The sequence below is a fragment of the Epinephelus lanceolatus genome, chromosome 23, assembly GCF_041903045.1.
Source record: "Epinephelus lanceolatus isolate andai-2023 chromosome 23, ASM4190304v1, whole genome shotgun sequence".
NCBI lineage: Eukaryota > Metazoa > Chordata > Actinopteri > Perciformes > Serranidae > Epinephelus > Epinephelus lanceolatus.
The window spans coordinates 22,055,287-22,068,802 of NC_135756.1; positions in this window are offsets into that span (position 1 = coordinate 22,055,287).

Sequence of the window (13,516 nt, forward strand, 5' to 3'; positions counted from 1 at the left end):
TGCAGGAATGTGATTACTGTGATTTTTTTTTTTCTTTTGCCGAGCACAATTCTCATCTAATTCTTGTAATTGTTGCCTCATAATATGACACATTTATATCAGCGGGTGCATTCAGCTCCAGCCTGTTTAGGACGCTGCGGATTGAGTTAGAGAGTTCATCCATTACAATAAAGAACAAAGCGCTCCCCTATCTGTTTCAGACATTTCTCTCTCTATGATGCTGAGTATGGCTCTGAGGTTGTCAGGGAATTCAGGCAAACAATGTATCGCTTTGAGATATATCAAGAGCTCCACAAAAAGATCCTGTGTTGTTGATAATTTTGAAAGGGAGGGAGAGGAGGAGGGGAGGGGGGGTACTGAGACAGAGACAAACTCCAGACAAAAGGGATTGTCTTGATTATTTGTCCGTCAGCGATGTCAGTAGCGTATAATGAACGACGATGGCTCGGAGGATAACGGTGATTGAGATTAGGCCCTGCTGAGAAAGACAAAGGAAGAAGAGAAAGAGGGGGCGAAAAGAGAGGAGAGAGAAAGAGCGAGGGAAGGAGAGTGAAGAGTGGAGAATAGGGATGTGACTAGACTAGAAGAGAGCTCTGTGATAACTGCCAGCCAACAGCCTGTTTGATCCAGAGGGATGGCAGAGGGATGTAAGGCGTTTGAAGCTGACAATCCCTTTGTGATGATAACACATGTTTTTCAGTGTGCGCGCTGATCCTCCCTCTCCTATTGTATTATGGGCAGCAGACGGCAGCTACCTTTAGGCCCAGCGTGGTTATGAGCAGCTGTCGGCATTGTGGGAAGTGCTGCTAATCTGCTTCAGTATCTTTAGCCCCTCGTTTAGCTCTTTGATCCTCTCCCATTATGCCTCCCTTCCCATCACAACCAGGGAGTGAGCTTGGCAAAGCTGTGCTGGAATGTTGGGTAGATAGAGGGAGAGAGGGAAAATACACAATGCTCCCATCAGAGGCTCGTCTATTAACAGATGTTTCTTACCGTTTTTCCATGTGTGTCTCTCTCGGAGCTATTACACCTGTCACGGCTAGTCAGACGGAGAGACAGAACAAGATCGAAATCTGCCAAACCCTTCATTTGTTCTCCATCACTCTATTCAGGCTTTAAGTGCAGACCCAGAGGTTGTGGTTAGGGGCTCAGTGGTGAACATCATCTCAATTCCTTTTCAGCTTCTTCCCACAGTTGCAAAGCAGGTGGACGACACCGAGGATCCAATTTGGGTGCATCAATGGTGCACAGCCATAGTAGTTTGCCACGAGTGTACAAGGCAAACAACATGATTTTTTAGTCAGAGTGGAAGAGCACACCTGCTGCACCGTTAAGACACGGGAGAGGATTTACAGTAGTGATTTACATTGTGGGTGGGTAGAGTAGAAGCTGGTGTCGGCCATGACTCACATCACCTCTTTTCTTTCCCTCCTCTTTTTAGGCAGTCTGCTCCGTGCTATAACGAGTCATTCTTAAAAAGTTAACTCCTGTCTTTGTGCAGGAGATACAGGATTGCCACAAGCATGAGCACACATGGAAGGATTACTGAACGGTCCTACTGGGCACAGGCTCAGAGACCCAAGTGTAAGGGGGAGCCCTGGTCCTAACTTGCAAAATTAACTGAAATTAACATGTACTGACCAGAAGGAGATTCAAAATGACCACAAAGAGATGCAAAGGAACTGCAAACAGGCACAAAATAACTACAAAAAGGGACAAACCACCACGTATAGACACAAATGACTAAAAAAAACCACACAAAGTGACTCCATAAAGACACACAACGATAACAAAGAGACACAAAACCACAAAAAGATGCATTACAACTACAAAGAGAAGCAAACCACAACACAAAATGAGGCTAAACAACTATAAAGTGTGTGTGTCTTGCTCATATGTAGAAGAGGTAGGGGGGCCTATGTGTATCTGCGCCCAGGGGACTATGGTCTGATAATCTGTCCCTGCAGATACAGCACCTTGAATTAGAAATGAAGTTATACATGTGATTACTATGTTGCTTATACGAGAAAAAGTGTCCATCTATCTTCTTAGGCTGTTCTCACAGTAAGAACTTTTCCAGGGGTCCAAGAACCCTTTGAGGAACTTCATCTGTGTTTAAATCAAAATGTCCCGGTTCAGGCAGGTTAGTTTTTAATATTTCCTGAGAATTTTTCAGGGAGGGGCTTTAACTCAGGCCAGGAACCACGCCAAGTTTTGATGCCAATTTTCGCTGTGGCCAAACAGCAGAATTTGGTCTGTCACGTGATGCCATGTGTGCCAAAGAGACATTTTCCCAGAGACATGGTGCAAGAGATGTCTGTGAATTAGTGGATGAATTTTTTGAGCGCCATAACCTTCACAAAATAACTTCAGTATCGAGATTTGACCCATTTGGTTCAATAACATTTGAAGGTCTAGAGGAGAAACATGACTAAATCATTTCATCCCCAAGTGGAATGCTAAACTGGAAGTAAGTGCTAATAGCGTAGGCAACTGGACTTGCTTGCGTTTCCTGAAGACATTTCGCCTCTCATCCAAGAAGCTTCTTCAGTTTTAAATGACTTGTACGAAGTTGCGGGCTATAAACCCTGTATGGGTGGGAACCCTTGCAGTGTCGTAGGGGTCACATGAGCTCTTAGTTTCAGAGTCGTTAAGGTCACAATGTGAGTTTTGATCCACCTGGCCACCATGTGAGTCATTAGGGTCAGGTGGGACCTGGGGTGGATGGGAGTGAAGTCGTCTGGGGAGGGATCCCAAGACTGCATTGTAAACAGAGGGGTGGCTTACGACATTACTTATCCCCCACCTACAATGCAGTCTTGGGATCTCAGAAGCGAAACGTCTTCAAGAAACGCAAGCAAGTCCAGTTGCCTACGATATTAGCACTTACGATAACCATGACCTGGATGACTGAGAATCTTCACCGATAAACTGGAAGTAACTGACTCGGCTGATGGAAGTCTCAAGTGCAGTTGCTCTATGGGCCACACAGTGCGAAAGTAGTGCCAATAATCTGGGTGAGGCAATTGAATGTTTTTGGCCTCATGGGCCACCGAGCAACTTTCCTAGGCATGAAAGGGGTCCTGCCTCCAATGCTGTATCCAGTTCTCTTTCTACTGTTTTGCTTTGTAGCTGATTGAGTAACAGTTGAGAGCAGCTTTCAAGATTTTACATGATAGCTTCCCACCAACTGAACTTGAACTTTGAGGCTCTACCTTCAGGGAGGTGCTGTAGATAATTAAGATACTTCTTCCTTAGATCGATTCCACAGAAATCCAAATTAAGAACTCGGAACCACGATGTGGACAATAAGGGCTTTATGTCCACAAATTTCTATTTAACTATGAGTCATGGACTGAAGGGACCTTTTAGTTCCTGGTAATAAAAGTTCCATGGACTTTTGTTTAAAAGAGACTTATTTTTAAGTCAAAAACACAGCATAAGCCACCGTTTCCTCAAAAATAAAATCAAGCCAAAATGTGGAAAACTGGCAGGTAAATTCTCACAACTTAACTGTTTTGAAGACGTTTCCAGCATCCTCAAAGTCTCCTCTTTCCTGCCAGAACCATAAATATTCAGTCCAGTGCTGAAGATTTTCATCCTCATTCCTGCAGACTAAGATGGCATCCAGAGGTGACACACATTTCTTTGCCTTTCTTGTTGTTACAAAACTGCAAGTTTTATTATCAGCTTCATTTCTCTTCATTTACCTTATATTCCATGTCATGTTTGTGAATAATAAGGTGTATAATTTGCGTGGCAAAAACAATAATGTAAGGCACAAACTGAGGTAGGCAAAACCTACTGTTGAATGTTAAAAATATGAAACAGAGAGGCAATGCCGGCGCAAACACCTCCAGTACACCTCGCACCACTCCTGCACTGCTTCATTACCAAATATTCACATTCTGCTGCGCCTCTCTTTCCACTTAAGTGCAGTTAAGTTCACTGAGAGTCATCAAAATATCCAAAACAAGGAATGAAAGGTAAGAAAACAGGTTCCCACCTCCTGCAGCGGTGAGATGGTAGACAAGGGATCCAGCCTAATAGGCTAATTATGACTAAGAAACAAATCAGGTATGAGACAAATGATGGTCTTTTAACAGCTTTGACTGTTTGAGCAAAACAGTAAGTAGTAGCCTATAATGAGACGAGGTAGGTGTTGCGGAGGTGTGTCTGTGTGTGTATCATTGTGTGTGTCAGTTGGGGGTTTGAGCAAGCCGCAGCAAGCGGCGCGGATACAAGCAGCACACAATTAACAGAAACATAAATATCTCGCCGTGCTTAAGCAACCCATTAATCAGATATAAATAGAGCGAAGGAGCCCTTTGTGATTAACGAGGTGAGACTCGCTGCTAATTACTGCTTCCCTCTCCTCTGGTAATTAGGTTGGAGCGTTGAATGGGAATGAACAAGACTGCCCTGACCCCCCCCCCCCCCCACACACACACACACACACACACCCCGCAATTGTTTTGTGTTGCTCTCTGCTCCTCTGTTTGATTGTAGTACGATACATATGTGTGTGTGTGTGTGTGTGTGTGTGTGTGTGTGTGTGTGTGTGTGTGTTCCTGTCTCTTTCTCTTGAGTGGTGTGTTATGGGCATTTTTAATTTGATGGAGTGAGACTGTTACCTGCACTGCACCCATGTGTGAGACCTTTTGATCTGCATGTGAGGGGAAATACAGTGTTGATATGAAATTGGCCAACTAGAGGTCACGGGGGCAAGGGCACCCTTGGCCGCCCCACAGACACGGCCATGCTAATACGACTGAAACTTTTAATTGTAGTATAATATGGTATTCTCCAGATGACACGGACAAAACTATTTCTAATACTAAGAAACATATCAGGACCTTGTTGCACCTGTGAGCATCTGTGTAGGTTTGGTTATCCAAGTACAACTTCTTGGCTTAATGCTTAGTTAAAGGGTAACTCCGGTATTTTTCAACCTAAACCCTGTTTTCCCCCATGTTTGTGTCAGTGGCTAACAGGAACAACAACAACTGCTCCAGTACTGAGCGAGAGGGGTGCAGTCGGCAGCAACAAAACAGGCTGCAATGTAATCACTTGGGGCAATTGTGCACCCTCAATGTGTGTCCATTAAAAGTACTTGTTTTTGCCACTGACAGGCTCAGATTATTGCTATGGGTGCCTGACAACATTATCTTACAGAGATAGACCTTTGTGTTAAAGAGTAAAATCTTTTTTTTTTTTTGACACAAAACAGCCCCGAAATTGCCATCGCCAAACCCACCAGACTCCCCTTTAATAAATTGTAATTTTAGCATGTATAAAGCCAGCATGTTTTTACATCTAACTGATTGAATTACGAGTTTATTTCAACCAAACTAGAGCTGGTGATTGTTGGAACAGTGGGAGAACAAACCAAGATGGCTTTTATGAGTTTTTTTTTGTTTCTGTGGACTTTAAAGAAGTGTGTTTTATGATGATAAACTTACCGTTTTTTAAATGTGCAATATGTAATTTTCTGCCACTAGGGGTCTCAAACCAAAACAATAACAGAAGACGGAGTTGGATGACGTCACAAAGTAGCGTGGGATCATGGGAGCTGTAGTTATATAACAGATACAGATCTAACGTTCCTCACTCCATGTAACTGAAACCGACCGTGGCAGTTTTTTTGGCAGAGCGAGCTTCAGCAGCAGAGAAATGCTCATGGACGAGGTATATTACTGAAGTTATATTCACTTCATGTTTCACTTTATGCAAATAGGGTCCGTCGGCCGGTGTATCAGCCCGAGCCGATCTGGCACCTAACGTTACACCGGATTGTCAAACTCTGATCTAACTATCAGTAGTAACGTCACTTAGGCTGACCAAATGTCCTCTTTTGCCCGGACATGTCCACTTTTCACGTCCCGTCTGGTGCGTCCGGGGGGTTTTTATAAATTGATTATACTGTCCGGTTTTCCGTGTGTTAAAGTCATAGCTCTCTTTTTTAGCGACTGTCTCGCTAACCTCAGTTATTTACACTCTATTCAGAAATGCTACTTACTTTAGCTGAGCGGTTAGCAATCTGCTAGTTATTTGAGCAAACTGCTAGCTACTTAGCTTTACAGTTAGCGATGGCTTCTCCCTCTCTGCTGCTCTCTCTTGCTCAGTGCATCTTATGTTTAGCTATTCCTCTGCCTCTTTTATAAATGCAGTTCATTTACCGGCATCAGCTCAGCATTATAGAAACCTATCGTTAGATGTTGTGGTTAGCCAGCCTCCGCTCCACACCGCTCCACACTGCTCCGCAGCGGAGGCCGCTGGCCGGAGCACTGGTGCCCCGGCAGGCAGCAGTGCTTGCAATACACTGGTGGAAATGATTAATATTTCAATAACATCAGCCAGATGTTTGCTTACCTGTCTAGCAGAACACACACAAGGTCAGCGTCGAATTCTGGTCCTAGATTTTCACGAAGCTCTCTCCATCTCGGAAAGGCCACACCAATATTTATCCTGGATTTAGCTCTCTTCTTATCCCAAATTCTTCTGGGATCGCTTGGTTGACCCGTACGTTTCCGTTTTACCGGGTTGTTTACCAGGACAGCTTCGGTGTCAGAAGGTGCAGCAACCGTCAATGCATAACCATGATCCATGACAAGTTAGCTTAGCCTAGCAACAGTAACGTTCATTCTCTGACGTCTCATCCGGTCTGCTTCTTCTTCTTCTCCTTCATTTAATGTCTATGGTAACTGGAATTACGTCGCCATTGACATGCGACCTAATGACACGGTCTGTAACTGTTATTAATATTTCATATTTATCTGGGTTTGAAAAATTGTTCTGATAATCAAAGTACACAATTAAACAAAATATATAATATTGGTTTAGTCATTTTAGAAATTTTTATGTGGAAAAACTACATATTATACCTTTAAATGGAGTCTGGTGGGTTTGTTGATGGCGATTCTGAGGCTGTTTTTGGTTAAACAAAAAGGTCTATCCCAGTAGGGATCCCTTCCATTATTTTGTGGTAGAGTGGTAGAATAACAATCTGAGCCTGTCAGTGGCAAAAACCTTTTACTTAAACAAGCACTTTTAGTTGACCTTAATTGACGATGCACAATTGCCATAAGTGGTTATATTGAAGGCTGTTTCACTACTGCCAGCTGCAGCAGTCTCACTCAATACTGGACCAATTTCAAAAACTGTTGCTGCCACTTGGACAAAATAACATGAGAGGTTCCAGGTTGAAAAATACCAAAGTTATCCTTAAAGTGAGGCAACCACTTGCATATTTTAAGAGAATTTGGGTGGTGGCTGGTGCTAATTTCCACCCCTGGCTTTAAGGCCTGCTACAAAGTCCCTTCTTTAAACAGCCTTTGCATTTTTATACAGAACCAAACAACAGCAGCATCATGCCACACCAGTGTGTGATTTTAGATGGCATACCATGTGTCAGCAAAGCTTGTTTAAACAATACCAATGGCATAACATGGCGATAACAACCATTTACCGTCCCCTCATCCTCTGTTCCAAGGGTAAGGAGTTCCCGCACCTCACTGTTAAGCCAATTTACGGACATTTTTTACTACTGTTCTTTTCTTGGAGTTAACTGCAAACTGCTGCTCGCTGCTATTTAAATTTCCAAACAGTAGGTCACACTCATAAGGCGTAGTCCAAATGACACACCCTTCCGGTCCATGATCCTGTCCTGACAGCTGTCCCTTTTACACACACGTAGACTCAGCAATGTTGCTACTTCTACTGTTGGCTTAAATGCGAGACTACTCTGTCCCCAAATTCCACAATTGTACATTTTATTAAGAACAACAAGGCGGAGTAACGGCATGAAATTCCCACCTTGAACAGGCAGCGTATACGGGGCTACAGAGGTAGCGTGACCTCATTCTTTTATTTAATGCTCTGAATTTCGCATACAGCTCCTTTAATTGTAAGTGCTATATCATAGGCAACTGGACTTGCTTGTGTTTCTTGAAGACATTTCGCCTCTCATCCAAGAAGCTTCTTCAGTTCTAAATCTTCTTGGATGAGAGGCGAAACATCTACAAGAAACGCAAACAAGTCCAGTTGCCTACGATATAGCACTTACGATTACCATGACCTGGATGACTGAGAATCTTCACTGACAGCTCCTTTAAGTGAAGCTACAAAAAAGTTTCTCATTTGCTTGCTTCTTTGTTGAATATTACCATAAAATGATTACTTTGGTGGCTTGTGGGACAATGTAAGCAGTTTGAAGTCATCTTTACAAGTCAGTTTATCTATAAACTGCTAAAATGTAATATAAAAATTTGCTTTTTTAACAATTGTGAGTACCTCACCACCATTTATTGGATTTATTATTATGTTTTTAGACCCAAAGAGAAGTTGGGGAAAGAAATCCAACTCTCTCCATTGAGGTTTAAACTCAGCCAATGAGCTTGTTCTGCCTGCAGAGAAATGAAACCAATGAGATTGTTCTGCCCGCCTGAAATGCTTGTTGCTAAAATCCCACTCCACAGGGACTTTGCCTTATGAGTTTGGTAAAATGACAACTGTAATGGATGTGCATCACAGCTGTGTCAGCATTTCTCCCAGGCCTCAGCCTCTGACTACCAACAGGCTCACTTCCCTATTCCCAGTCACACACACACACATACACACACTCTAAACTCTGGTGATATACAAGTGTAATCCATTACTACACACTTACACCAATTGTCTTCAGTTGGAAGTGGCTGCTATGACCTTTTTATGGGAAATGAAAATAAGTGGAGGCGCAGAACAGCTGATATTGGATTCTGTTGTTAATTAATGTGTGTATTATCCGGGTGGATGAAGCCGGGGGGAGGAAGTTAATTGAATTACAGTCAGCGAGTTGGATAATGCACTGTTGTAATTGTTGGACTGTATAAGACAGTGCTCACATTAGGGAGACGAAAGGCAGGCCTGATTTGCTTCAAGAGAATGGTAAGAAATTACTTGTTTGGTTTTGGGGGTTGAGGCATGAATGAGTTTCTAATTTTACCCTTGGGATGGCAAACTGTAAACATGTGCACAACTAAAGCCTGTCTGTGCACCCCTTATTTACTTACAGCACTTTGGCAGCACACACACAAACTAATGCGGTACACTATCTCATTTTATAGTAGTTTTCACTGACTAATAGGTCTAACAAAGTTTTGTCTGACATCAGGCTGGAGTCCCCTAGAGCTCACCTAGTCACTTTTTGAATTCATTCCATATCTCAATTATTTAGACTTATTTCTTACATCCAGGCTGTATAACCAAATTTGGTCCTCCACAAAGGAAAACTGGCCCAGGGCTCAATGTGGCAAAGCAATCTAAGCCTTATTTTCAATGTGATATTTTCTTCAGTAAATTTGGTATTTTCCAATTTGCCTTGAAAGAGAGGTTCAATACAAGGCATATCAATGCACTGCTTTTATTTTAGATATAGAAATCTGTTAATAAGCGTTAATATCACAAATAATAAATGGTGAAAAGGATTATTTTTGTACCCTGTGGTGAGCTTTCTGCCAGGTTAAGGGACCTGTGCACATACTTGTTTCTTTCTATGGGATGTGCTGCCATCTTGTGGTCATTTTTGATATAAACTCTCAGCAAAATAAACGAATCTTACACTGCTTTCAGTCCCAGGCCAGCTGATTCTGATGGGGAAAATGAAATCTCAGGATCTTTCTAGATATAAAGCAACTTCATAGCAACATTCTGACACCGTGAAATATTTTAGGATGTCATGTTGCTTGCACTGTACCCAAATCTAAAAAAGTAGTTTGATGTTTTGCCATGCAGTGGCAACTTGGGCCTAGCAGCTGAATGTACCCAACAGTTATATAAAAATAAATGTAGGCATTGATGTGACATAAGTTGATATTTCTGTTTTAATTTGCTTCTTTATGTAAAGATAAAAATGACTGGCCAGCTCACTCGGTGTAAAAGTCCGTATTTAACTGTCTGTCTTTTTACATTTATTTCATTTATTACATTTTTACATTTACTATTTTGGGGTCATTTAATGGTATTAATTTATTTATCAAGTCATTTATTTATTTATTTATTATCAAGTCATTTATTTATTACATAAATAAATGACTTGATAAATAAATTGGTGGTATTAATTTATTTATTAAGTCATTTATTTATGTAATTATTTTCACACAAGTAGGACAGTGTGTCAATTTCTGAACAAAGTTAACAAATCTGGATTTGTAATATCACTCAACCCACATGATATTCAATAATAAATTGGTTTGGGCAATAGATTTATGTTCACATTACAAAAGAAACAATGCACCTGTGCAGCCTATATGACTTGTGGTTTTTCTTAGCATACAAAGCCTACTATGAATCTTATACTCTGATAAGCAGATCTGAATACTGAAAAGGCTGAACATAACAGTCACAGATTGAAAAAACAATGCATGTATGAAATACATGACTTACACAGTATTGTAGGCTACATGTGCAAGACATACAAAAGATAATTTTGAAGGCCTACACATTTTGAGTTACTAATAAAAGATTACAGCACAGATTAATAACAAAAGTAACTCTCAGACAAACAGTAGACCTACTGCATGGCCTCATTCACACATGGACAGGTTGACCAAACAGCCAAAAAAAAAGCTCAATATTCAAAGTCCCTCAGGGCTGACTGTCTCTGTGTGGACAACAGCATCAACTCAACAGCTTTGGAGACCAGTTAAACTACAGAATATGACCTTCATAGGATGAACAACTGCACAGTAAGGAATAAACATTAGGTTAGATACACACAGACAGCCACAAAGAGACATTTAAAAAGCTGGAAATAAACCAGCAACAAAGAGACAAAGAAAGAGGAATAAGGTGTATTTGACTCACGTTTTTCTTTAATATATAAGTCCTTTCTTCTTTCTTTCTCGAAGTATCCATGTGGTGTGATATCCCAGGGAGAGTAACTGTGGTTGTTGACAGATCTCCTCGTCTCCTTTCTTCAACACAGCTAGCCTTAGCTAACTAGCAGAGTAGGCATTTCCCAAGGCGGCAGACACGTTGTCTCGTCATAGTAGAAAAAATTAGTAAAGTGACGTTAGTTGTGCCCAATTAGTCATGACAGTGAGCCAGTAACAATACCAACACCCTGGAACTAATGCAGGCGTTTTAAATGTCGTCATTAACGCCTGTGTTTTTGTTACAGCGCTACTGTGTGATAAGCCACTATAACACAACTTTAGCAATTCTGGAAAACAAGCTAACTTCACAGGCTGTTTTACTTGATTTATGATGTGAACTTTACATTATTTGTAGGAAGTACTTGTGGCACAATTTCAGAGATTTGTCCGTTCAGCTTTTAGAGGAGGCCATTTAATTTTTTTCCTCTCTTTTGACCTTTCTCCCCTCTGGTAGACTTTGCTACGGGTGCAATCATGGACGTATATGTCTATGGGTGCAATACCGTCTTTGACCGCATCGACTGGTAAAAGTTTACAAGCCGTTTGCCTAGAGGGCGCCGTTTCACTCAATTGAGGCAGAATGAAAAGAGAAGAAGACATCTTGACGAAGAAACTTATTAAATTTGTTTATTTTAAAAATATTTATATCAATAATTGTTTTCGTATTCATTTTAGTTATTTTGTTGTAATAAAACAGTAGGGAAGTGGTGAACTACATGTAACTAAACTAGTAGTTTAGGGACATTTTGCAGTAGCTTGGTACTAGTTCAACTAACGTTACATTTATATTTGCATAGTAATTCATGTAGTTTAATTACTTTTGTGCCATTTTTGTGTACTTAACTACTAAATCTACAAACAGTTCTGGGCCATAAAACCAATGGGATGATTTTTTTTAATTTTTATTGATTTATTTTTATTATTGCTTCTCTAAGTGACTCCCCTTCAATCACAATTAGTCACAAGTATTGATTATTGCTATTATTTATTAATGTTCAGCTAAGTTGTCGCATGCTATTTATTATAACTTCTTAAAGAAACCAAAGAGGACATCCCTTGCATTTTCCCATAACAGTGGCGAATTTTATTGTTTTAGTTCATGCATGACCTGTGAAGTTTTTCTGGCATGTGACTTTTTTTGTATTATTTTTTATATTTTCATATCATATGTATAAAGAAGTTCAACAGACTTTTTCTTATTAACTTTAGTTAACCAAACTAGATTTGCAAAGCTATGCTCAAGTGGTTTCCCCAACACTGGCCACAACATTAAAATAACTGTCTTGACAATGTTTGTATAAAATTAAAGGTCAGTATGATTCTGTTATGTTGTTGTAATAAAACTGCCCCTCTGCCAAAAGACTACCACCCAGATTTTAACTTTTTGAACTTGTTAACTCACAACAAAGTCAAAAAGCTCTTTGTTTAACACCCAAAGAGACACAAGACGAAACAAAGACACAAATAAGGGTAAATAGACTTTATTTTTTCAAAGCATGTTTACAGTATTGAAAATGTTTTTTTTTTTTTCAGCTCTTACCCCAGGCAACTATTCACTTTAATGCAACTTTTAGAAAACAAAAAGAAAAAAGATAAAAGAACTCCCTCTATTTACATTCATTCACATTTGAGAACAAGCAGAGATATTATTACATGTGTTTACTGTACATATAAACATATGCTAAAGTGGCCAGAAATTTAAGGACAGACTTTTGTACAATGTTAAATAGTAGTGAAGCTTCATATTGTTAGCGGTACTAAGATGACGTGTGTATCATGTCCAGTGAAATTCATTCGTTTCAGATAGCTGAAAAATAGCAATATTATGTCTAACATTCTTTGATTATGTGGCAGTCTAATTTGACTAACTTCAATCATGTATGAGTGTTATGTGTAAATGTGGTCTGACAGTGTGCTAACCGGACACCCTTTTACAGAACCTATACATGTTCCTTCAACACAAATCAAAACGATTATCAAAACAGTTTTTCACATTTGCTAAAAGCCATTGTACATAAATTTCAAATTCACATTAGGCTCAACACAAACAACTTCTCACTTCTTCGATCTTAAATCAGTAACAGGCCTAACCTTCAAACCCGTAAGTACAAAATAAGAGCTTTCACAGGCACACCATCACACTAGTGTCCAGTCTTGTCAGTAATGGTCTCTTCTTCACAGAGCTTTGCGAAGCTGTCTCAGTAGAGAGCACCTGGGCAACAATGTGATTAGCAAACTGTTTTGGAGTAAACAAGAAAACTTGTTTGACCACATTTTTACATGTGACATTTTATGTTTTACTTGCTCAAGTGTAGGAAGCAGAAACTCAGGTGCTCTTCTGCCACTATATAGAGTGCTGCTGCATAAGGAAACATCCACACACTCTCAAAGACCTCAGCCTCAACGTCTCAATTTAAATAAGTATAAAAAGTCTATAGAACTGTTATTCTCTTTGTGCTACATAGGAAATGATACAGTGTGCATTATGTACAAGCAAAAAGAAAAACAGATGTCAGCACTTTGGTGTAGGCTTGTTAAAGTAACCAAGAGATGAACTTGTTTTTTTAAAAGGGCCTGCTAAAGCTCATTTAAAAAACATTTAA